General features: G+C 42.8%; 1 protein-coding gene across 4 annotated transcripts in view; it reads right to left on the bottom strand.

The window, feature by feature from the left end:
* ELF1 (E74 like ETS transcription factor 1) overlaps nucleotides 1-18,733 on the bottom strand; it is a 140,341-nt gene that overhangs the window by 90,369 nt on the left and 31,239 nt on the right. For 2 of the 4 annotated variants that reach the window (XM_029058757.2, XM_029058758.2), the window contains exon 1: nucleotides 7,315-7,417. The exons of 1 other annotated variant lie outside the window; for it this stretch is intronic. The gene's annotated coding sequence lies outside the window, so the exon portion shown is untranslated. Of the gene's footprint in view, nucleotides 1-7,314; nucleotides 7,418-18,733 lie in introns of those variants that run through there. One more of the 4 variants, XM_029058754.2, reaches the window with a different exon arrangement.

Genomic DNA, 18,733 nt, shown 5'->3' with positions numbered 1-18,733 from the left:
TCAGCACGGGGCAGCCCATTCATCCATTCTGCACTCTGAGGGACTCTCAGCCTTACATCATTTCTTGCTTCACATTGTTCTAAGGCTAAGTCAGTTTTACTTTTTGAAAAGAAAAAAATAGTCTGTGAAGGTCCTTATGTTCCTATGATGGAGCAATCAGGATGACATGCCATATTCCAAGGGCAGACCAAATGTGGTTTAAAATGGTAAAATGATATTACCTTTTTTCTGGCATCCTTGCACATTGGACCAATCATTTTAGAGAAGAGTTGAATGATTCCAAGATCCCTCTCCTAAATAATAATGTTGGTATTTGTTAAGCGCTTACTATGTGCCAAGCACTGCTCTAAGCGCTGGGGTAGACATAGGGGAATCAGGTTGTCCCACGTGGGGCTCACAGTCTTAATCCCCATTTTACAGATGAGGGAACTGAGGCACAGAGAAGTTAAGTGACTTGCCCACAGTCACACAGCCGACAAGTGGCAGAGCTGGGATTCGAACTCATGAGCCCTGACTCCAAAGCCCATGCTCTTTCCACTGAGCCACGCTGCTTCTATCATCAAAGACTACAAATAAACATAAGCCCCCAAGCCCCATGATATATATATATATATATATATATATATATATATATACACACATACACACACACACATATACACAGAAGGAATTACCTATAGTAGGGGTGGTAGTAGAAGTAATAATGGTGTTTATTCAGTGCAAAGCTCTTTACTGAGTGCTTGGGTGAGAACAACAGAAGCAAGAGACATTGGGGTATTTGTAAAGCCTTTTTTATCCAATTTTATGTGTTTTGTTCAGGTACATTTGACAACTGAGAAGACGGAGAGAAAATGCTTGGCATAAATCAGAATTCAATTAGTGACAATGGCTAGATTTGGATCAAGATAATTTTGCATATTTTTTTATCCAATCAACACCATGAAGGTAGCACAAATTTTAAAAACTTACAGATTTACAGAAGTTTGGTCACCAAAACCCAACCTGTTACATTTAAGAGTCTAGTCTGGAGTGCTGATGCTCTGTTGAAACAATCCTGTCTGCTGCTTCTCAGAAACCACGGGGCTTTTTGATTTGTTTGTCAACTTCTTCATCCATCAGCACACCACTGGATTGAGTTCTGCCTGGACAGACGAATTCAGTGATAGCTTTCAGCTATCTTTTCTTGCTCCTATTACGGTATTTTTTAATTATTCATTATCTGTATGCATTTTCACCACTGAAAATTTTGGGTTAAGCCCAAGTGAGGGATTAATAATTATGGTATTTGTTAAGTGCTTACTATGTGCCAGGCACCCCTACTAAACTCTGAGCATTGTACTAAGCACTGGATTAATGGGTGACATAGGGCATGTGGGCCAGAGTATGGCATACCTGATTCTTTTTCATGGTTGTTCAGACCAATTGTCCTTCAACCAGTGTCAACCATACCTCTGGTTTGGACGTTAATGACCATATCCCTCTCATCTGAAAGACCACTAACCTGACTTTTCCATCTATCAGACTGGCCGGCCGACCTCCTCCAAGGCTCAAGGAGGCATTTAGAATTCCAAACTGAAGTTGGTGCCAATGAGAGTAGCATTTGGGAATTTAGTCAGTAACCAAACCATGGGGAAGGAGCATAGCCTAGCAGATAAAGCACAGGGCTGGGAGACTGAAAGTCATGGGTTCTAATCCCAGCTTCCCCACTTGTCTGTTGTGTGACCTTGGGCAAGTCACTTTAACTTCTCTCTGCCTCAGTTCCCTCATCTGTAAAATGGGGATTAAGACTGTGAGCCCTATGTACGACAGGGACTGTTCCAACTCGATTATCTTGTATTTACCCCAGCGCTTAGAAGAGCGCCTGGCATATAGTAAGCACTTGACAAATGCCATTATTATTATTAAATCACATAAAAACACAATAATCTACTGAAGGTCTGTTCTTTCCTGGACAGCTGTGGAAGATCTGGGGCTTGTACCAGATTGTGACCCTCTCTCAGCGCATGAGCACACTCAGCAACGTGACAGAGTAACTTGTTTCCCCTTCCCCCTTTCAGTTTCACATCATAGAGAAGCAGCGTGGCTCAGTGGAAAGAGCACGGGCTTTGGAGTCAGAGGTCATGGGTTCGAATCCCAGCTCTGCCACTTGTCAGCTGTGTGACTGTGGGCAAGTCACTTAACTTCTCTGTGCCTCAGTTACCTCATCTGTAAAATGGGGATGAAGACTGTGAGCCCCACGTGGGACAACCTGATTCCCTTGTGTCTACCCCAGCGCTTAGAACAGTGCTCTGCACATAGTAAGCGCTTAACAAATACCAACATTATTACATCCAACAACTGCACAGATCACTTCATTATTGATATAGAGGTAGAGGCACGGCACTCAGTTCCAATGGTGTTCCTTTGAGAAACAATTATTTTCTTTTGAAAAGAGTGATTCAGGCATTGAAATTATAACACGCCGAGCAAGATAAGCCAAATTTTCATGGTTCAATTTTTTTTCCAACATTGCCTTAAGCAGACTACGGGCAAAAAACTATTCTGTTTGCACTATGAGGTAGAGGAGAACATGAGTTAATGTTTCATTACAAGAATCCAGGCTGGCAACTGGCAAAGAATAATCGTCTTTTCAATTGTCTGACTTAAGCTCTCTCATGCATTTTGATTCAGGTAATCATAGAGACTAGAAAACATGTTAGTGGTTTCTGCCTTGTCATTTTAAAATTACTTTTAGTTGAAAAGAAAGGTAAGACACAACCTACTCTTTAAAAGCTGCTTCATTCTTGTATTTTTTTTACACTCTATGCGAAGGTCAGCCTCTCATTTGAAAACCCTGCCTTATTAAAAAGGAATGGAGAGAATGCTCTCATTGTACCCAGAGCAAATAGCTTTCTTGCCTAAGTGGTAGGCAAGTTCTTATTTGTGTTTTTTGTAGCTCGATGTGAGCAGAGAATGTGGCTGCCAACTCTATTGTATTGTACTCAGAAGGTCATGGGTTCTAATCCTGGCTTCACCACTCGTCTTCTGTGTGACCTTGGGCAAATCACTTCACTTCTCTGTGCCTCAGTTATCTCATCTGTAAAAGACGGATTGAGACTGTGAGCCCCCAGGTAGGACATGACTAACATGGATGAAAGCGGGCAGGCGGCAGTGGCCATCAACAACTAGGTAACAGGCCATTATCATTTGTAATCAATTCCTTCACCCGGATTCTAGCTCCTGAAGTCCTCGGGATGAGGTCGGGGCTCACCTGTCCTTGTTGGGAAATCTCATCAGTAATGAATATAGCTATCTAGGATTTCCTAGGGTAGGTAGGTCAGTATTTATCTTTTGGGCAAGTGTCATCACTCTTTCCCCCCCAATCCAGGGCCCTCTTCTCGCACCTCGAATTAGGAATTGCTAATTTTTGGACTGAAGCTGAGGTGTGATGAGTGAAGCAAGGTCACCTTAACACTCATACCCACTGATTGTTGTGCTGTCAAATTCAATGAGCCATTTGCAAATGCTGGAAAGGAGTCCTACTCCTAAAACAACATTTGGCATTTAGACAATTATCCCACCTAATGTGATATGTTCAATTGATATAAAGTTTAACACAGGCTGGGCCTGGTCCACTCTGAGTCTGCGTGGCACAAAACTAAATGCAGTGGGGCTCCAGTGTGTGAGAATTACTAATGTTCTAATTCTGCATGCCTACTAATGTTTCCTGGGCTGACTCTACTACCAGAAGCTCCCATGGTACAACTGAGCAAGCAAAACAGTCTGCCCCCAGAGTAAGGCACTTCCAGCCCATCTGGCTACACCCGGACCAGCCTTGGATACTACAGTTTGAGATTTCTCTCACGCTGAGAAGAGACTAGGTTCCTCTTCCCTTTCTCTTTTCCTTCTCTGGCTCTTCTCTCTCTTCAGCTTTGCTTCCTCCTCATCATCTCTAAACTGTGAGTTCATTGTGGGCAGGTCTATTGTACTCCCAAGCACTTGGTACAGTGATTTGCACACTGTAAGCGCTCAATAAATACAACTGAATGAATGGATCTTACCAGACGATCCTCCCCCTATTCTACCCTGGCTCTTGGGGATCTAGTCACCTCTAAAATGAAGAATTAGGGATGGGCACAAAATGTCCACCAATATCTGTTAGCTGACTGAAGTATTTGGATTTAAATAGACTGTGAGCTCACTGTGGACAGGAATGTGCCTGGTGTTATACTGAACTCTCACAAGTGCTAGTACAGTGCTTTGCACAAAATAAGCGCTCAATAAATATGATTGAATGAATGAATGAAATAGAGATCCTCACCTGCCATAAACAGAAGGCTCTCTCTGATAAAACATGGTGAGCCTACCTCAACAGCCCAAGTAGTCATTTGTGAATTAGAGAGCAAAGTGAGTAGCCACAATGTAAAGTGTCCTTAATCTTTTGGGTCCCATTCTCACTCTAATCAAGGTACCCCAGTTCCAAGAAGCAAAAACTTAAACAGCAAAGCTGCATGACCCAGAAGGGAAATTTGGTTGGGCAGAGGGGAAGATGAAAGTCTCTCACAAAAAAAAAAAATCTGCAAGGGAAACGATGTGTTTGGCCGTTAATTAGGAAGGTAAAGAAACAAAAATTCTAAAACCAGTACATATCTTTCAGAATTTCTTTTATCTAGGTAAGCCAGATTTACAAAACACCAGGGTAAACACCAGAGTTTGACAGGGAGAGCCCTGGAAAATTAAAACAATTTGGAATCACTAGATGTAGGCACTAAACTCAGTTCCCTGACTGTGCAAATCAAGGGAAGTCATCAAACAACTATGGGTCTCATTTTTCCCGTGAATAGAATATTATAATTTTTATATTTGTTAAGCACTACTGGGTGTCAAGCACTGTTCTATCATTATTATCAAGCTCACAGTCTAAGTAGGAGGGAGAACAGGCACTGAATTCTCATTTTTTAGAAGAGGACACTGACACACAAAGAAGTTAAGTAACTTGCCCAAGATCACACAGCAGGTAAGTGGCAGAGATGGATTTTTTTTCCAATTCAGTTATATTTATTGAATGCTTAGAACCCAGGTCCTCTGACTCCCAAAACTGTGCTGTTTTCACTAGGTCATGCTACTCCTCAAAATAAATATGTAATGTACATATACATAAATAAATGTACATATACAATTGGAAATTTTTTGAAATCTAAAATAATTTTGTAAACTTTCAATCTCCTTTCTGATGAGTGTTATAGGATTTGTGTCTGGCAAAAGATTCATGGTGGTTCTTTTTGTTGTTATTGCAACCATGACCCTATGCTTTCTTAACCTACAGATATGAAAAGAAAAAGAAGGGAGTAGGCATACCTTAACATTAACCTTAACAGTAAGTGTGGGTGGGGCCATTACAATTTTTGGGGGCCTAAAATGGTTGCATTATAGCCTATCTATACAAAATGTAAACAGAATTGTCAGAACATTGCAATATTCACTAAAAAACATGATGTAAAAAAAGTTACCAGCTCTCCATAAAACCTTTTATTTACCTATTAACATTTGCTAAAGAGCTCAACTAAACTGATAATTTTTTTTCTTTTTCTGGCAGGCTAACACTGCCTAGCTTTCATCAAACACAATGAATTAAATTTCACCTTTGGCGGTTAAAACTCAAGAAACAGTTAAAACCTTGTGCAATTTAGCACCTGGAGCAGTCGAAGTTAAAACTGCTGAAGGAATCAAGTGGCCAAGTCATCTACCTGGCCATGTCATCTACCTTCTAGTCAGTGAAAGAAAGGGAAAACCAACAGTATTATTACATTTTCTGAAATTATGGAACATTTCATCCAAACCAGCCCCTCTTTATTCCCTTATAATTATTACCTAGAAGAAAGACTACAGACAAGCAAACAATTCTCACGCCACAGCCTAAAAATGGATTAACTCTTTCCTTCCTCAGCGGTTCAAAAACCTGCACGAAAGCAGACTATCCTGAATTGGCAAATAATTGCCAGCAATCTCCTCTGTAGCAACAGCACAGCAACAGCTGTGAAGGCCGCTAATACCAGCATTCCTTTCAATCCACTAAGGAATAAAAATCCTTGTATTTACATACTCCTTTTCAACTGAAGGCTTCTGTGCACTTTACGAAGTTAATTGCAGTTAACACCCGAAGAAGTAGATACATCACATCAGATTCGGGAGTAAATGACATTGTAATATTTTTTCTTAAAGTTTTGCTCTGACATTAATTCTTCATTAAAGCTTCGGATTTCCCAATTAGTTTCTCTGAAATTTTCTGATCTGCGATTAGAAAAGATACACTGAAACAATTTAAGTTCAATATTTAAAAGCCGTGTTTTGTGCCCTATGGGCTTTTAAAACAGCCCTGACACACACTGCCCAATTAGACATGTCCTTCCATATTTGATCATATAAAATGTCAAATTCTACAAACCTCTAGATAGTCAGAGGGACATTTTTGTCTTTTTCTTCTACTAAAATTGGAAACACTTTACAATAATTTGGGGGCAAATTTGATTATCTCCTTTCATTGACACGGCATCTCCAATATCTGTCACTCAAAACAAGTAGCTACTCGAAATAATGTATTTACTCCTTTTCTGTAGTAAAATTAGAACTTATTTTAGCCCATTTTCCTTAAGCTGACATTTTCCCTTAAGCACGCTGTACATGCTTCCTTACCCTAAACACATCAATGTCACTGAACTTCCTGAAAAACAACAACCCATTTTTAATTTCCTGCTACATTTTAAAAGATAGAAAGCTTTAAAGTTCACCTAGCACAAGTCTAAAGCATAAAAAAAACTATGTCTTAAAATGGGCATTGGTTTCTAAAGTTCAGAACATGGCTGGAAAATCATAACCTTTCAACTATTCTTATCTTTCAAAAGGATTTACTATGCAAGTCTATTTAATAATATATTTTACGATCCATTTAACTATAAACTCCCCCGGTGACCCTCCCAAGCGAAAATTAGATCCGATACTTAAAAACAATTCATTTAGACTTTGATCGCTTTGCACTAGATACCAACTATGCCCTGAAAACATCATCTCTTCCAGTTTAACTGGCTGTACTAGAGGAACTCAATTTCCAATCCCAAAAAGTATGTATTAAAAATAAAAAGTTTTGTCAGGAAGGTAAACCCCCCAGAAATGGTATTCTTTGTTTTCCCTGGGAAGACGAGTGCAATCGGGCATGTGACTGACAGCACATATTACCAGGCACCCTCAGCCATGTTCTCCAACAGGTAAGAACAACCCTTATACTTCTACTCTGTCCCAGAAGCAGCGATTAAACAGTAAAACTCAAAGTGACGTTACCTTAATGACTTGGGAATCTGCTGCTGGGGTCCCAGAGGCTAGAAGGCAAATGAAATCCAACAGTTTTATGCTGTTAAAATGGCTCCTGGAGATTGGGGAAGTGGTGTCTGAGCTTCAGTTTATGAGTCATACATGAAACTAAGTGTTTCTAAGGGAGGCACGCCCATGTTGCTGTGGACCCAATTACTCTGCTAGGTCAAACATGCAAATCTGCAGGTAAAATGGGGGAAGAACAAGGGCAGGGGAGGCGAAGGAAGGGAAGCCGAGGAAAAGTAAGTGGGGGGAAAGGCCAACCCCGCAAATCCTCCAGCTGTCTCCACCTTAACCACTAAAACCAAAACTAAAGAATCATCATATAAGTGGGAACACAATCTCAGGAGAAGCTGCGTTACTGGTCTCATGCGATAGTTCATTTGCCGCCAAAAACCCCTTTTTTTTCCTGTTTATTTGAAAGTAGGTACCTTTCTGTTACACATACATAGAAATAAATGATTATAGACCATGACACAAGCCCCCAAAACACTGAACGTTTCTGCCCTTTATGTAGAACCGACAAGCTAAACCTCTGGCTGTTGATTAACCCAGATGAGAATAAGGCACGTTGCAGCCTGGAGGATTTTCCAGATTACACAGCAATATCAGATGGATTCCTGGGTTGGCTATTTGCTGACTCAATTAAAAAAGTGTATTTTTTTTTTAACCAGTCAGTAGTAAATATGTTTAAATTCAAACTCAGAGAAGGGAGAATTTTTTACTGAAAATTTTGTTTAAAAGATTGGTGCCATAGTAGCATTCAAGTTCTTAACAAATGTAATACAGTTCTCTGCACAAAGGTTCCCAATAAATACATGGATGAAAATGATTATGCTTCAAATCAATCAATCAGCCATATTTACTGAACACTTACTGTATGCATAGCACTGTAAGCATTTGGGTAAGTACAGTGAAATTAGTTTGGAAGACAAAAACCGAGCGGCCTTAAGGATAGAAGAAGGGCCTGGGTGTCAGAAGGACCTGGGTTCCAATCCCAGCTCCACCACTTGTCTGGGTGACCTTGGGTAAATCACTTTACTTCTCTGTGCCTCAGTTACCCCATCTGTAAAATGGGGGATTAAGACTGTGAGTCCCATGTGCGCCTGGGACTATGTCCACCCTGATTACCTTATATCTACCGCAGGGTTTAGTATAGTGCCCAGCACATAGTAAGTGCTTAACGAATACCATGAAATAAAAAAGGTTTCCTACCTGCAAGGGGCTTGCAATCTAGGGGGTGACGGACACTAAAATAGACTACAGTTAGAGGTAAACAAAGTACAAAGATTTGTTCTTAGGGGCTACGGGAGTGGAGGGAGGGGTTAACATCTCACTTCCTCTGGCCTTAAACTCCCTTTCTCTTGATAAAGGACAGACCACCACTCTCCCCACCTTCAAAGCCTTATTAAAATCACATCTCCTCCAAGGAATGACTTCCCTGACTGAGCCCTCATTTCCCCTACTCCCTCTCCCTTCTGTGTCATCCTTCCACTTGGATCTGTATCCTTTAAGCACTTGATATTCACCCCACCCTCAGCCCCACCACACCTATGCACATAGCCACAGTTTATTTTGATGCCTATCTCCTCCTCTGGACTGTAGTAAACTCCTTGTGGGTAGGGCAAGTGCCTTCCAACGGTGTTATATTGTACACTCCCAAGCGATGAATACAGTGCTCTGCAAATCATAAGCACTCAATAAATACCACTGACTGATTCACTTGGCCTTAGAAGGTGCAGAATTGCTGGAGTAGCATTTGGGGTCAGTGTGCTGGTGGAGGTGTCATTTCCGATGACTTCAGGAGATGTGACTATAAAGGTGGGGAAAGCAGTGGTCTTTCTGAGAAGCAACGTGGTCTAGTAGAATGAGCACGGGCCTGAGAGTCAGAGGAGCTGGGTTCTAATTCTGGCTCCACTGCTTCTTTGCTGTGTGACCTTTGGCAAGTCACTTACTTTTTCTGTGCCTAGGTTCCTCATCAGCAAAATGGAGATTCAATACCTGTTCTCTCTCCTACTTGGACTGTGAGCTCCATGTGTGTCTTGATTACCTTTATTCAGTGCTTGGCACATAGTAAGCACTTAAATACTACAATTATTATTAGTAGTAGTCTGTCAGATGTGAAGGAGAGGGAATATTAGGCAGGGTGGAGAGAGTATACGGAGATTTGTGGAGGAAGAGACAGAGTGAGGCAAAGTGCGTAGGCTACTTTGAGAGTACAAAATACACATTGGGGTATAGCTGAAAAAAAAGCGGGAAATAAGGAGAGAAACTCCAAATGTCAGGAGTTTTTGCTTGGTGCAGAGAGAAATGTACAGCCAATGGAAGCTTTTGAGGAGCAGAAAGAAGTGCACAGAAGGATGCTGTAGAAAAATAATCTGGGTAGCAGAGGACTGTATGAACTGGAAATAGGAGGAACTGGAGGCAAGGAGGCTGATGAAGTAGTCAGTTTGGGACACAGCAAATGCCTGGACAAGTGCGGTGGCCGTTCGGATGGCCAGGAATGGGTGGATTCTAAAAATGTTATGGAGAAAATTACCAAGTCCTGGAGCTGCAAGCCATCCAGTTACTTAGAGATGTGGTTACGATTTCAATGCCCCTCACCTAGGGCAGTCATTTATCTGGTTTTATACAGGCCATTCTGTTTTTCAGCTGATCAGTTCTGTTGGGTACAGCTACCACACTGGGTGTCCTTATGTCTTCAGCACTTATTTTAAGCACTTTGCCTCCCTCCGCCTTGATTCCTGCCACCAAGTTCCCTGACCCGGAAGTCACATCTGCTGTGTTCAGAGTGACTTGGGAGGGGAGTGCAATGGCTCAGGTGGTTAGGGGTGCTCCTGGAGAAATGCTGTAGGAATGGGAGGAGGGGAATAGATTTGTGCGTGACTTCATTTCGTTACACACACAATGTCATATGTATCTAGAGTTCCCACATCAGTACTTGAATGATTCCACAATAATGATTCTAGACAGTTAAAATTGTTATAAAAACTGGTAACTATTTTCTGCCATGGAAAGAGCTTACTATCTTTTACCTAGTGAACTCGTCATTTAAGGACATTTGACATGTTTTACTTCAAGTTTTTGAGATTACTGGAAACGCTGGCACATTTAAAGCTGAAAAAAATAATATACTTATTTCACATTTTCTACATCACCTGTACAAATTCTAACTAAGAAAATTAGGGGAATTCACTCGATCAAATTATAAGTCATACGTTAATTGCTTATGTGTGGTCTTTCATTCCCCGCTTCGCCTGTGAAGGAAGGACACTAATGAAGGGTTGATATTCATTCATTCAACAGTATTTATTGAGCGCTTACTATGTGCAGAGCACTGTACTAAGCGCTTGAAATGTACAATTCGGCAACAGATAGAGACAATCCCTGCCCACTGATGGGCTTACAGTCTAATCGGGGGAGATGGCCAAAAACAATAGCAATAGGAAATAGGAGGAACTGGAGGCGAGGAGGCTGATGAAGTAGTCAGTCTGGGACACAGCAAATGCCTGGACAAGTGTGGTGGCCGTTCGGATGGCCAGGAATGGGTGGATTCTGAAAATGTTATGGAGAAAGTTACCAAGTCAAGGGGATGTACATCTCAGTAACAAAATAAATAGAGTAATGAAAATGTATACAAATGAGCAGATGAGCACAGTGCTGAGGGGAAGGGAAGGGAGAGGGGGAGGAGCAGAGGGAAAGGGGGAAAAAGGGGGCTTAGGTGAGGGGAGGTGAAGTGGGGGCAGAGAGGCAGCAGAGGGAGCAGAGGGAAAAGGGGAAGCTCAGTCTGGAAGGCCTCTTGGAGGAGGTGAGCTCTCAGTAGGACTTTGAAGAGGGCAAGAGAGTTAGTTTGGCGGAGGTGAGGAGGGAGGGCATTCCAGGACAGCGGGAGGATGTGGGCCAGGGGTCGACGGCAGGATAGGCGAGAACAGGGGATGGTGAGGAGGTGGGCGGCAGAGGAGCGGAGCCTACGGAGTGGGCAGTAGAAAGAGAATAGGGAGGAGAGGTAGGAGGGGCAAGGTGACGGACAGCCTTGAAGCCTAGAGTGAGAAGTTTTTGTTTCATGCGGAGGTTGATAGGCAACCACTGGAGGTTTTTAAGAAGGGGAGTGACATGCCCAGAGCGTTTCTGCAGGAAGATGAGCTGGGCAGCGGAATGAAGAATAGACTGGAGCGGGGAGAGACAGGAGGAAGGGAGATCAGAGAGAAGGCTGACACAATAATCCAGCCGGGATATAAGAGCCTGTACCAGTAAGATAGCCGTTTGGGTTGAGAGGAAAGGGCAGATCTTGGCGATATTATAAAGGTGAGACCGGCAGGTCTTGGTGACGGATTGGATGTGTGGGGTGAATGAGAGAGCTGAGTCAAGGATGACACCAAGGCTGCGGGCTTGAGGGATGGGAAGGATGGTCATACCATCCACAGTGATAGGGAAGTCAGGAAGAGGACAGGGCTTGGGAGGAAAGATAAGGAGCTCAGTTTTGGACATGTTGAGTTTTAGGTGGCAGGCAGACATCCAGGTAGAGATGTCCTGGAGCCAGGAGATACGAACCTGAAGGGAGGGGGAGAGGACAGGGGCAGAGATGTAGATTTGTGTGTCATCTGCATAGAGATGATAGTTGAAGCCATGAGAGCGAATAAATTCACCAAAGGAGTGAGTGTAGATGGAGAACAGAAGAGGGCCAAGAACTGACCCTTGAGGAACTCCTGCAGTTAGAGGATGGGAGGGGGAGCCTGCGAAGGAGACCAAGAATGAAGGCCTGAAAGATAAGAGAAGAACCAGGAGAGGATGGAGTCCGTGAAGCCAAGGTGAGATAAGGTGTGGAGGAGAAGGGGATGGTCTACAGTGTCAAAGGCAGCTGAGAGGTCAAGGAGGATTAGGATAGAGTAGGAGCCATTGGATTTGGCAAGAAGGAGATCATGGATGACCTTAGAGAGAGCAGTCTTGGTAGAGTGGAGGGGACGGAAGCCAGACTGGAGGGGGTCCAGGAGAGAACTGGAGTTAAGGAATTCTAGGCAGCAAGTGTAGACGACTCGTTCTAGGAGGTTGGAAAGGAAGAGTAGTAGGGAGATAGGGCGATAACTGACTGAAAGGGGACGTGGGGTCGAGAGAGGGTTTTTTTAGGATGGGGGAGACATGGGCATGTTCCTCCCCTGTCCCACATACTCCATAACCCCTTCCTTCATTCTAAGTTATATATTTATGAGGGGGCAGCATGGGCCAGAAGGCAACTTTATCCAGGCAAGAAAGGAGGGTAAGTTCCTTGTGGGCAGCGAACATGTCTACCAATACTGTTATACTGTACTCTCCCAAGTGCTTGGTACACTGCATTGCGCACAGTAAGCGCTCAATAAATACCACTGATTTACTGATTGTTCACAAGCACTCAGGAAGGGAATGAATAACTAAATATTGCAAGTTCAAGAGGCAGCAGATGGGTAGATAAGATTCAAGGTACTGATAATTTGTCAGGGAAGGTTTGTTGGAGGAGGTGAGATTTTAGAAGAGCTTTGTGGGTGGGGAGGATGTAGGTCAGGCAGATTTGGATGGGAAGGAGGTTCTGGGTTTGGGGGACAATGTGAACAAGAGAAAGGAGGTCAGACCAGATTGGTACACAGCCAGGAATGGAGAATTGGGATGAAAGTCATTGGATGTTTCATGTCTGGGTTTACAGCAAAGAACTGGTGGTGGTAGTGACCCAGGTTGCTGGTGTTTGTGGGGTGAGAGTGAAGGATGTTTGTACCGTTTGTTCTTTGTTCCATTCAACTTTTTAGTGTAGGAATTCCAAGCAACATAAAATGTACAACAGATACCCTCCAAATAAAACTCACAGAAGCACACTTCACTAATATCCAGGCATCAGTATACTGAAACTATAATAATCTACCTCTAAGCAGATGACTACATAGTATAACTAATGCAATATTAATAAATATACACTGTAAAATACTGAATATGCTCTCACGTGTAACAGTAACCAATTTTCAAAAAGGAATTTGTGACAAGAACTATGATGCACAATAAGCCTTTCCTCTACAATGTTATTATCAGTCTTTCCTCTACAATGTAATTAAAAACACAAACGTAGGCTACTGTGTGATAGATCAATTCCAATAGCTATTTAGGGCTTACGTGGCAGGAAAGTAATCTGAGATGGAAGCAAAATGTTATCAACTTAAGTGTAATTTTTCCAGTTGCTTAATTAGGGACAAAAAAACATTACCACATTTTCCTCCACGTTTGTTTCAATGAAATCGATAGCATCCAGCTTATTTATTGCAGACTAAGACTAAAAAGATCTTACTGTAGTTGAAGGAATGATAAGGATGAATTTTCTGTTACGACTATATAGATTATTTTTCCTTGGTTCAGGGCTTGTCTATTGATTAAGCCACTCTCTGGATATAAACTGGGGACTCTTGGAGATTTTAGGACTCTCAGCATCTAGGAAGTTATTTGTAATTATTTACAGCTTTGTTCTTCATAAAATATGGCTTCTGCAAATTTTCCCTTTCTGGTGCTCTTCATTACACATACCCGCAGTCAGACACATATTCCTCTGAAAGAGTCACTACCATGCCACATGCTTCCCCCCTTCCCCCCCTGCCGCCACCACAAACACACACACACAAACACACACCTCATATTCCTGTCCATTCACCCATGTGCAGGGTATACTAGTCTCACATCTAATCGCACAATTCCTCAGACATACACATACACACAAATCCACATACACTCAGACCTCACACCATCCCAAACTTCTGGCTCAGCCTTATCTGGACTGGTGGCTTCTGTTGCCACTGGTGGGAACAGGCCCAAGCCCGAAAGGAATGAGACCAGGTGGGGCTGAGGGAAAAAACCTGAGCTGTTGTAGGTGGGACAGAAAGCAGTAGAAGCAGCAAGCAGCGACAGTAGTTCTAGCTGAGATGGGGGTGGGGGTGGGGGAGAGAAGACAGATGGGTGAGTGGAGCATAAGAGAATGCAGCCGAACTTACTAAGGGCAGCAGGGGGACAAACTATTTTCATCTACCTGCCCTATGGGCATGTAAAAGGGGGTTTGAGCAAGGACATGTGCAAGAGTGGGTAATCTGCTTGTCAAAGGTTTTTTAAGGAGAAATGACTGTCCCCACCATTTCCACTGATGCCATTCAAATCCAACAGCATTCCCTTTCCCTGCATGTTCCAAAGGAGTGGCAATTGTCACTCTAACAATTAGAAAACTATTATATATTACCGTTTCAATGCACTCATTTTTCAGAAATGGCCATTGCCAGCAAAAGGATCTCAAACTAATTTGCATCCTGGAAGGCCCATATTTGAAAATCCTCCTATCCTCCTGGATACTTTTTGTCACAACTAAGATCAGCTCTTAAAGTCTCCCTTCCAGTGATCTTTTCTGAGAGTCCACTACACTTCAGATACTAACAGACCACTTCTGCTCATTAAGCCCACGATGCTTTCCAATTTCCCAAACACTAAGTTTGCAATAATTGTGGTCCCTTACTGCCTCGGGTGAGAAGGAGGAGACATGCCATCTGCTTACAGATGTTTCCAATCTGTTCTTAACTGGGATTCCATTCTCTCTGTGCTCTAGTTCATTCAAGAATGAAGCTGTCCGTGCCAGAAACCTTCCCAAGAAGTGCAAACAGAGGTACAAAGCCACACTGTGCTTCAAAGTTAAGCAAACACAAATTCACCAATTCCTGCTTAATTACTTTCTTTGCACTTTGGTCTTCATTAAGGAGCAATTATTAAGTATCATTTTCAGCTAAAAGCTTCTACTAAAGTGGAGTGTATGCCTGCTTCTACAGCTCACCTCTAAAAGTGGAAAAACTGCAACTGGGAACAAAACTGGAATACATTCTGCCTAAAGTGGATCTCCCGGGGTCACCATGGTACACTGTCCCTTTTTGGGTTCAGTACACAAATCCGTAGAACACATCCAGTTTGGCTATTTAGACAACATTATTATATCAGCAGTACCAAGCATAGATGTCCTTGGAAAGCCTGCCCAATGCTGATGAATATGGATGACCTTCCTCAGCTGTAGAACTAATGGAACAGGTTTGTGCTTCAAATTTCTACACTGTATAGAAGTTAGGACACCACATAGTCCAATTTGTCCAGTACCTAGAAACAACTATTTGAAGCTGAATGAACAAATAATGAAATGAATAATGGGAAGGCCAATTTTCCTGAAAAATACAAGATATTAAACAACCTCAGTGATATGACTGATGGATTACTCCTAGTGGAATATACCAGGATGTGTATATATTCTAATAATTATCTGGTAAATTACAAGGTTCAGTTTTCTTTTACTGTGAGCTGGGAATTTGTTTTTCTTAAAAAAGTGGGTTTTATGAAATGCTGTGTACACTGGGCATCACCCACTCCCCCGCAGCTCAACCTCTCCACTCATCCCCAACTCTTCCCCCAAATTTGCACTAAAATATTATAGAAACAAACTTTGTCTTCTTGACAGTCCTGCATTCCCATGCAGGAAACTTGATCTGAAAAAGAAGCTGAACCAGTTTGGCAAGACTCTTTGTATCTGTCCCTTAGGGCAGAGGCCAGAAGTGTAACTAGTTTGGGAAGGGAAGAAAGAAAGAGTCGGAGAAAATACTGTACAGAAAGACCAAGGCCAAGATAATGCTCTCCAACCAGCTTGGAAAAGGTGCTAATCGGTGGCATGAAAAGTCTTTCAATGGAGTCGGGGTTACTTTGTGGGTTATTAAGCTTTTTTCTAAGCACCGCCTTTCTTCCTGGGAAATTCTGAAAAATTTCCAAGTAGCTAAAATGTACAATCAGTGGTATATTTTTGAGCACTCATCATATGCAGAGCACTGAACTAAGTGCTTTAGAGAATACAGTCAAGTTAGTAGACATGATGCCTGCCCTCTAGACTGTAAGCTTGTGGTGGGCAGCGAATAGAAATACTAATGATGGCATTTGTTAAGCACTTACTTTGTACCAGGCACTGTACTAAACGCCGGCGTGGATACAAGATAATCGAGGTGGACACAGTCCCTGTCCCATGTGAAGCTCACAGTCTCAATCCCCATTTTACAGATGAGGTAACCAAGGCACAGGGAAGTGAAGTGATTTGCTCAAGGTCACATGGCAGACAAGTGGTCAAGTTGGGATTAGAACCCACAACCTTCTGAATCCCAGCCCATGCTCTATTCACTACACCATGCTGCTTCCAACTCTGTTATATTGTACTCTCCCAAGCACTTAGTACAGTGCTCTGCACACAGTAAGCGCCCAATAAATACCATTGATTGATTGAGCTTACAATGTACTCTGGACTGATTTTCAACCTAATTCTCCTTGACCAAGATTGTTAACTACATGCGATGATTGTCTCCAAAGGAAAAAAAAACCTACAACGCTGCAGCAGAGCTACATTGAGGCAAATGTTTGAGGCAGGTCAAGCACACCTGCTCTTTAGCTGTTATGCGGTCCAAGTAGGACACAGTAAGCGCTTAAATACCACTTAAAAAAAAGCCAGAACAAAAACAAAAAAACTCCTTGCTGTCATTCTGCTTTCGCATTCAACCCTTCCAATTTTTGGTCAAAAGCATTTCATGGATTCATACTTTGTCTCTAGCCATAGAATCACTACTGTGGTTCGAGCACTCACCATACTGCATCTGCAACCTCCTCACTTGTTTCCCTGCCTCCAGCCACTCCCCATCCCCAGTCCATACTCAATGCTACTGCTTGGATCATCTTCCTGAGACATCATTTAACCCAGTGATGGGTTAAAACCTCCAGTAGCAGCCCATCTTCTTCCTTGTCACACAAAGTCTCCTAACCATTTCCTTCATATCTCTCCATCTGCTCTCTCCTTATGAGAACTCTTATGAGCTCTCCTCCCCCACTGTCCCCCTGTTTGTACTCTTCGTTTCTCCCAAGCTCACCAACTGTTGGAACCTGGCTCTTGTATTTCCTGCCTCTGATCCAAGAGGAGTATCAAAGCAATGATGATAAAGAGGCAGTGCAGGGTCATCAGACTTCTCTGCCTTTGGGCAGATCTGGAAGGCCGGATCCCAGCCATTTGTCTGATGGCAAAATCAGCTTCCAGCCCGATGAGAAAAGACCTCTCCAAGAGGAGGCGCATCCGGATTCCATCCTTTATCTGGCTGTTCAGTCTCACCCTGTACTGGAATATGAACTCCAAACCCAATGGATCCATGGGCTATAAAATGACATCATGCTTTCTGGGCAAGGCATTAGCATTATCACACATTGCCCACGTTAGAGGGGACGCTTCATTCCTCTAATGCTAACCTTCTCACTGCACCTCGATCTCATCTATCTCAATGCCAACGTCTCACCCACATCCTACCTCTGGCCTGGAACGCCCTCCCTCCTATCAGACAGATAATGGTTCAGTGGAAAGAGCCCAGGTTTGGGAGTCAGAGGTCATGGGTTTGAATCCCGGCTCTGCCACTTGTCAGCTGTGTGACTGTGGGCAAGTCACTTAACTTCTCTGTGCCTCAGTTACCTCATCTGTAAAATGGGAATTAACTGTGAGCCTCACGTAGGACAACCTGATTACCCTGTATTTACCCCAGTGGTTAGAACAGTGCTTGGCACATAGTAAGTGCTTAACAAATACCAACATTATTATTACTATTATTATAATTGCTCTCCCCCACTTCAAAGCCTTCTTGAAGGCACATCTCCTCCAAGAAGTCTTCCCTGACTAAGCCCTCCTCTCCTCTTTTCCCAATACCTTCTACGTCACCCTGACTTGCTCCCCTCATTCATCCTCCCTCCCATCCCCACAGCACTTATGCATATATCTGTAATTTATTTATGTATATTAATGTCTGTCTCCCCCTCTAGACTGTGAGCTGGTTGTGGGCAGGGAATGTGTCTGTTTGATGTTGTATTGTACTCTCTTAAGTGCTTAGTACAGTGCTTGAGTGCATACAGTAAGCACTCAATAAATATGACAATGAATGAATGACAACTGGAGATAGTGAAAGAGTGGGGTGGAAACAGTTAACTGTTTTTAAAAACCTTCACTATGAGCAACTATGACTCCCCAGAAGACTCTTTGTCTGGATTGGACCAGTGGAAAGGTGCAGAAAAATCATGGAGTGCCCTCTTTCTGCCATCTTGTTGCCTAGACCCATTGTACTCTACTGCTGAGCGAGATTCTCACTCCCAGTGTACAAAGCATTAGTTACCAAAAGAGGTTTGTAAATGGAGATGCTGGTGGAAGATAGTATAAGTAGCACCGAAAATGGAAAGAGCTGCAAGCATCAGTCTCTTCAGCCACACCAAACACGGGGATAACAACAGACTGAATAATGGAAGATATAGGCTGGAGGAGGTGCTTCAGTGATGAAGTCATGGGCAGTCTTCAATT

This window comes from Ornithorhynchus anatinus, chromosome 2 (assembly GCF_004115215.2).
Source record: "Ornithorhynchus anatinus isolate Pmale09 chromosome 2, mOrnAna1.pri.v4, whole genome shotgun sequence".
Classification (NCBI taxonomy): Eukaryota; Metazoa; Chordata; class Mammalia; order Monotremata; family Ornithorhynchidae; genus Ornithorhynchus; species Ornithorhynchus anatinus.
This window is presented reverse-complemented; position numbering and strand designations above follow the sequence as displayed.